Here is an 8,307-nt window from a genome sequence, read left to right on the forward strand (position 1 = left end):
TAGTTTTAAAGGTCTTTGTCCCCGGATGAAGCGTTGAACACATGGGTTTTACACTCACCTGAGAGTCAGAGGCTGCTGCTGCTGGTTCTCCGGGGTCTTGCTGTCCTCCTCCACTCCGCCTTCAGTGCTCCTGCTCCGGCTGTGTGTGGGGAGTATATATCCTCCTCCTTCAAATCTCGTGGAAACTGTGTGTTCACGTGATCAAATCTCGTTCTGTGTGCTGAATTCAGGAACACTGGTATTTATTTTCTTGTTTTTTATTTATTTATAAATTCATTCTTCTTCAAACTCTTATTTCATCTTGATTCTGAAGAAGTTGTTTGATATGGTGATGCCATTAAAGCTCCTTAGTCAGTGTATGTTTTGGTCTTTGGATTTTCTTTTCACAAATGGATATTCAAAAGCAAAAAACGACTGGATATTTGGCGTTTTTCTTTATCATGGTCAAAAAGGGATTTACTAAAGTTAAAAAACGGGATGATTTTAATTTTCTACTTCTCAAAACAACAAATAAAATCACTAGAAAACAGAAACAAACCAAACAAATCATATTCTGCTACCGGAAGTTACCTTACAAATTAAGAGCGCAGATGAGGACGGTCCATTTGTTTTCACAACGAAAATGTACGACACATATTGAGCCCAGAAAATGAATGTTATTAAGGGCTGTGAATATAATAGACCTATGTCTGAAATGGACAACATTGTTAGGAGATTTCAACTATACAGCGATTCTGCACTGCGGTCTGTTAGAAATTAAAATCAATGTTTTGAGAGCATAGTGCACCTTAAACATACAGTCAGTTTAATTGCTGTTTTATACTGAAAAACCAGAAGTTCTCGTGCACAACCAATTGTTAAGCTTTTATTCTGAAAATCCTTCATCTCCGGTTAGCATGAGGCTAATATACCATTTACTATAGAGGTGAATTTAGCACCGATATGATGTTGCACAGCGAAACCTACTGATTTCAACACTACAACTATAGACGTCGAGATATTATTATTGTTGGATAAGGTACAGTTTATTTGATTACGTTATTGTTTACAGTTGTGGGTAGCTTGTGACAACATTCGGACCGACCGGAAACCAAACTGCTGTATTTCCTGTATTTTTAGGAGTATTGATTACAGCGTTTAGAATGTGTTAAATGAAAAGTCATGAAATAGTTAAGGAAGAGAAAAGGCGTGTTTAGATATATATTGAATGTACAATGTCTTTATCCTCTGATATGCGTAACAACGGACATTGAAACGTGGAGAGCCGGCCCGCAGGGAGGAGCCAGCAGAGGATATATAAACAGCACGACCTGAGGGGACGGCCTCTTTTTCTCCGCTGACGAGAGCCACAGACTACAGCTGTATTTCTGTTCGGACAATATCCTGTTTGTGACATTACCACGCTTTTCATTAATTAAAGTACCAATTTGAACCTTCTCAGAGACTCCATTTAGTCTCCTTTTTAAACTTCTGTCCTGGACGCTAGAATAATCACACACAGATAACAGGTCAACTCAGCCGTCTCTCGCCAGCAGGAGATCATAGAATTCAGATATGATGCCCTTCCCAAAGGGGTTTTTCATTCAAACTTTCTCCAATATAGACAGGGCAGGGGACAGCATGAGTCGATCCTGGTTCGCTCCAACAAAGCTCCTGAGTTGCAGATATTTTAAAAAATGTTTACGAGGGATATCGGATTTACTGACAAGTTCCTCTAATGGTAAAAAATTCCCATTATAACTTCCAAACATAACAATACGGTCCCCATCCCTCACCATTTTATTAGTATTTGTTAGTTTCTATTGGTTAAATTCCACCACAGTAGAAATAGTATAGAAGTACAAAACCCATTCGTCAGAACGGAACATTCTGGAACCATATAGGCGTGTATAAATCACACAACATTGAAAAACAACACATTTTACACTGCTGAGAGTAAACCAGTTTTATGTTGATGAAACCTGTCGGATAAGCTATTTTGTAACCATTGTTGTCCACGTATAGAGAGGAAATGTTGTCAACAACTCATCAGTGCAGACAAAGGGGTAAAGACACTCATGGGCTTTGAGAACATGGCACCTTTAAAGAAGCGTGCGATGTCTCTTTTATGTATATTGTTATTCTTAGGTACTTGTACTTCACTTGAGTATTTCCAGTTTATGCTACTCTGTACTTTTACTCCTCTACAGTTCAGAGGTAAATGGTGTACTTTCACTCCACTACATGTATTTAATACCTTTAGTTACTTTGCAGATCTGGATGAATGATGTGAAATATCATCAAGTCTTAAATCAGACTTTAGTTCCACCTGGCGTAAATTCACCAGCTACCCTGCAGTATACAAAGCCATTCAAACTAGCTGCCCCTTTACCAGCTTTGAGAACACTTTAATGATCAATCATTATAAAACACATCATATATATTATTCTGAAATGGACCAGTCTGCACAATCACTACTTTTACTGTCGCTACTTTAACGATATTTTGATGATAATACTTTTCTACTTTTACTGTAACAGAGTATTCCTACACTCTGGTACTTCTACTTTTACTCAAGTACAAGATCTGAGTACTTCTACTTTTACTCAAGTACGAGATCTGAGTACTTCTACTTTTACTCAAGTACAAGATCTGAGTACTTCTACTTTTACTCAAGTACGAGATCTGAGTACTTCTACTTTTACTCAAGTACAAGACCTGAGTACTTCTACTTTTACTCAAGTACGAGATCTGAGTACCACCTCAGTATTTGATGCATTGTTATAAATATTATATAAAGTTAAATGTTTACCTTGTTTTGGTTGAATGTAGCTGTGTCTTTTTCGGTGTGCACACGTGCCTTCATTTCAAATGTACTACACGTGCACAATTACTGTCATTATTTTAACAGAAGGTTTCACATTTAACTTTAAATAAATAATGCTCACAATTCAGACCAGTAGACCCGAAGGAAACCGAGGAACCAGGGGCGGCGGGTGCTGTAGGCTAGCGAAGGCTAAGCCTTCCCAAATATTTGTGTCACTGCATCCTGGTAAAAATAAAAATATAATGTTTGTGTCTTTGACATTAGCACTGCTATGCAGCCACCTGTGCCCTGTACTACGAAGCCAGTTCAAACCCTGGATATGTTTGAGTTATCTAAACTAACCCTAACAAACGAGATCTCGACGCTGGTTAATATCAACTCGGTAAATCAAGCCAGGGCTTCTCTCACCAGCTGAGAGCGTGTTCACGTGAAAGGGGTGGGGTTAGCAACATTTGACCAATCACAAACAGGGACAAGTGTACTGACAGCGCAGCGTCATACTTCATTAATGAAAAGTAAACTAATATTAGACAAATAATGAACTTTAAAGTTCATATTTGTCTAATATTAGTCATCCATGACTTAAACATAATAATCCAGGATACAAGCCACCTGCAAGGTGAATACAGAACTGGTTACAAAATAAATAAACTACTGAGTGTTTGAAAGCGTAACAGTTTTATGATATCACTGCCCCATCTAAGACACGAGTGGATCTGACTTTAATTACATTTGAGTTGAGTGTTTCGTCAACCTAATGTGTTGCTTAAAATAATACTTCTGCATACAGTATCTGCAGTGGCGTTTCTATATGTACAAAAGTGGTGGGGCACAAAACACGTAGATGTCTATATATAAGCTTCTGCAGTGACGCACTGGCACTGACTCTTCAGGTTTACTAATATTATATTTTGACCTAAATCAAAATATAATATTATTTTCAAAAGCTTTTTTTGTCTGATGCTTCAATTAATTTTAAACAGACAGTTCAACAAAAGGATACCCAAAAAATGTGATTTTATCATTTAAATATTGAATTGTTCTCTCTTAGTAAGATCCCATTTTCAATACAATTGCAGTCTTACCTTGACTTGAAGATTAAGTCAATTTGCCTATCCTTCTGGACAAACATCTCTATTACTTTTTTGTAAAAGTCCTCCTTATGTTCTTGTAGTTTCAAAAGTCTATCATAAATCTAATCTAATCAATAGATTTATGATTCGAAAATTATAAAAGTAGGGTAGACATGTGGATATTATCCGGCTGAACAAAACGTTTATTTATCTAACAGGTTTGTCTCCCACAGACCTTATTTGGAGCTATTTTCTAAAATCCTATGGAGAAATATCATTGCTTTTTTGTCGAGGGAAGCCATGCGCAGCTTACTTCCGGGTTTTAGGACGCGTCACTGCAGCTCTCTCGTCTCCTCTTCACACACCACACTTTTCGCGACACACGTACTTACAGCCAATCAGCTCTGAATGATGTGAGATGACGTATGGTGGGGATGGCAGCACTCTGCCCCTAGGGTCATTATTTTTTTGCCACACACATTAAATAGGAAAATATTCTGAACATGCGCAGTGTAGTTTTTACAGTCACCATTGACTTAGACAGTAAGAGGGAGGGGCAGGATCGGGTTTTGTCCCACATGGCTCTAAACAGCTCAATAGGCACACACTGTATACACTCATTAGAAGAACACATACTAAAACAGCAATGAGACGAATCAGATGATTAAACATGATCTTAACATATATTTAATATATTTTTTAATTAATTTTTTGCATTTTTTTGTGATCATTATCTGCTGACACTAGGTGGGGCTGTGCCCCTAATGACCAGTCGCCACTGAGTATGTGACACTGTGAGTGTTGCACGGCCAGATACGGCTCAGCTGACTCAGATAAGGAGATAATATAGGCTATGATATTATATGATCGATGATCTGATTGAATGTGATATGAATGATAAGTGCGACACGTCGGCGTCTTCTTTGCATAAAGCAGTTTAAACTGTATTTCCTTTATCCTGTAATATGACTTGAGAGATTTAAATTCCGCACACTGAGCTCTGATTTTTCAGCAGGCGGTGCTTTCACTGAGTTGATCTCTTTTCTATAGACGCCGGAGGCGGGCAGCGTCAGGTAAAAAAAAAGTGATTTAGTCTTCCCAAACCTGAGCCTCACGCGCCGCCTATGAGAGGAACGTTTCTTTGACTTTCAAAATAAAACGCTTCTCTTATTTCCTGTTCTCATTCATAACACTCCGTTCGATGTCTCACTATGGGATGCGCCTCATCGCGGAGCAAACAGAAGCATCAATCTCATTACGCCAATCCTGATTGGCTGGTGATCTTGACGTCAGCGTCAGGGAATTCACCCCCTATAAGTAGCTTGCGCCACGACGCATGCGTCATTCAAACAACTCTTCTCGCTTCAGAGCACATCTCTATAGTAGCTGGACAAGCTTAACGGTCCACAGACTGAACCCAAATATCCATTTCGGTCGACGGGCGCACGCCGGCTACTCCTTCTGCTTTGCAGGAAGACGGTAATACTAACACCAGTTAGTATTCAAATCGACCTCGCCCTTCTCTTCCCCGGAAAGTAAGGTAGGTCTGATTTTTTAAGCTAGCAACACACCTGTTGCTAGCTCGCTCCCTCACTATCGACACCACGGTAGCGATGACGTTTTTTCTTTTCTCTTCTCCACGGAGCAAGAAAGGATTATAGGAGCATACTGTCACACCAGTCAGTATTCTCCAGGAATAAAAGACCCACACCGTCCTTTTCTCCGGATTAAGGACAGGGTGGTAACATCTTTTTTCTCCCATCTTACCTGTTGAGAGCGGGCCCTCTCCACGCCACAAGGCGAACAAGATGGACGCCCCTCTCCCTCACACCAGAGGAGTCAGGGACTCGGTGGCTCGACTCTGCGGCTGCGGGTTGAAGATCTCGGGCACAGACACACAACAGGTCTGCTCGTCCTGCCTCGGGCTGGAACACGCCCGAGGCGCTATCGACAACCCCGGCTCGTGCGGACATTGTGTCCGCTTCACCGTGAAGAGCCTCCGCCGACCGCTAGCACGCCAAGCTAGCCTGTCGCAACAGGACCCCCCCATGTCCACGGACCCGCCGGCCGGCAGTCAAGACACGGGGGCGTCCGCCGCAGAGAGTGAACCCCTCTCCGTGTCGGTCTGGGGCTCATTATCTGCGATGGCTACAGAACCGGAATCCCGCGCCCTGGCAGGCCGGGACCCGGTGACGGCAAGACACGCGGGAACGGAACCCCACGCTTTACCGAGCTGGGGCTCCCGGTTAGACCTCACCATGGTCTCACCCGCGGAGGACGTCCTCGAGCTGGACTACGTCCTCGAGCTGGACTACGTCCTCGAGCTGGACTACGATGAGGACGAAGAGGACACCTTGGCGTTCCTCCTGTCCAAGTCAGATGAACAGGAAGAAGACACCTTCATGTCATCGGCTCAGGCTGCAAAGCCTGGAGCGAGGGCTGCTCTCCCGGGCGATAGCACACCAGCTTCGCCCTGTCTGAGCATGGACCTGCAGGCCGTGTGTAAACACACTGTGGCCAGACTCGACATCCCGTGGCCTGAAATGGCCAAGGAGACCTCCAGGTCCCGCTACGAAGGGAAACATTTTCCCCAAACAGCGCGGACGAAGAGGCAACTCCTTCCGGTCTTCCCGGAGATGTTGGATGAGGTGTCGGTCTCGTGGAGAGACCGGCCCTTCAGCAACAAGGTCCCAATCCAGGGTAACGCAGTAACGCACCATGTAGTAACGGTAACGGAGTTACTGAATTTAAAAAAGTAATGCGTTAGACTAGTTACTGCCAAAAATAACAGCGTTACAGTAACGCGTTACTTTGTATTAACGCGTTAGTCCCAACACTGCTTTTAGATAAAGGGCGTTTTATGGATGCTTGAATCCTCAGATAGTGGTTTGTTTAAATAACTAGTGACATTTGAATAAATATTGCAAAAAAGGGCTCCAAAAAAGGCATATAACCTGGCTAAGCCGGCTTAACCAGTCTGTATTTCTTCAAGCATCACAAGATTCATAGTTTATAAAGTACAATTCTGGGCCATTGATTGAGTCATTTCTCAAAACACATGTAGTAAAAATGCCTGTTTTGAAGCCTTAAAATGGTGCAGGAAAAGGACTTTACAGTTAAGAGAAGAGAACAAAGGAAAGAAAACTGTTATAATGGGTAACATTAATGACTGACATAATATGAGGTCCTTGGTACTCAGACTCTAGCCAAAATAGGTATATGAGAGTGAGAGTGCGTTAATTAATATATTTGGCAGTTTGGAGTAAGTCTGTAGATTAGTTTGTGTCTGTGTGTTTCATGTATAGGCCTCACACGATAATTAATTTTGTTGGATACATTTTCCCGGAAATGATTGCGATAAACAATAATATTGTCGGCACCGTTGTTTGACCATTTTAGACCACTGACATAATGATAATATATAATAATAATTCAAGTACATCCTTTCAAACTGCTAGTCACATCCTCATGTAAATGGAAATGTATCGAGGTCAGAAAAGTTATCGAGTTCATTTTTATGTATCGTACGATAAGTCAATGAATTGCTTATCGCGACAGACTTATGCACACAATACAACAGTGGAAACAATCATGTGTTTGACTTTCATTAGTGAATGAAACTGTGTGCCCTTTATAGTTTGTGTCCAATATTGTGTATTTGTATATATCCTATATATATATATATATGCTAAGGTCCCGCTGCTGACACGATAGCAGTCATTTAGTGCGCATATGTGTAATTAAACCCATGATATCAAAATCTCACTCCAGCCAGGTACCCAAAGTTGGCAACCCTGCTAAATGGTCATTGGTACTAAAGTACTGTACTTAAGTATACATTTGAGGTACTTGTACAAGTGGTAGTCCCTCACCAGTGTTGAACACTAAGGCTTATAGTCGGTTTTCTTCTTTCTAAGGTGTTTGACGGGGGTTCAGGTGACAGATGTTATAATAACTATTTTCTGCTTTAAAGGACTTTCCATATTAGGCTCCTCTATCCTTCACAAGTTTCCTGGGTTTTCTGGGTGTGATCCCCACTTCAAAAAGGGATGAGGCGTCTCCCGGACTTTGGGAACAGGATTTCACTCCAGTGACAAAGCTTATTTTCAATATTTTTTATTTTGATGTAGAAGTTCACTTTATGCAGATTTGAATGCAGTTACTCTGTGCAGTCACTTTGTGCCAGTGGCGGCGCCAGAGATTTTCTCTAGGGGGTGCTGTGGGGTAGCTTGACGTTTCATAGAGGGTGCTCAAACATTAAGGGTTTCCCATTAATGCACCAGCGCTACAGTTGAATTTTCTACTGCAACACTCCCCACACGCACACACAGTGTACCCGCGACTTTTACAATGAAGGCTCGGTAATCAGCTCACGGCATAATAGGTGTAAAGTGCTATGTTTACAAGTGGGGCGTGGACCTCACCTCA

Source organism: Pseudochaenichthys georgianus, chromosome 19 (genome assembly GCF_902827115.2).
Source record: "Pseudochaenichthys georgianus chromosome 19, fPseGeo1.2, whole genome shotgun sequence".
In the NCBI taxonomy this organism is placed as follows: Eukaryota; Metazoa; Chordata; class Actinopteri; order Perciformes; family Channichthyidae; genus Pseudochaenichthys; species Pseudochaenichthys georgianus.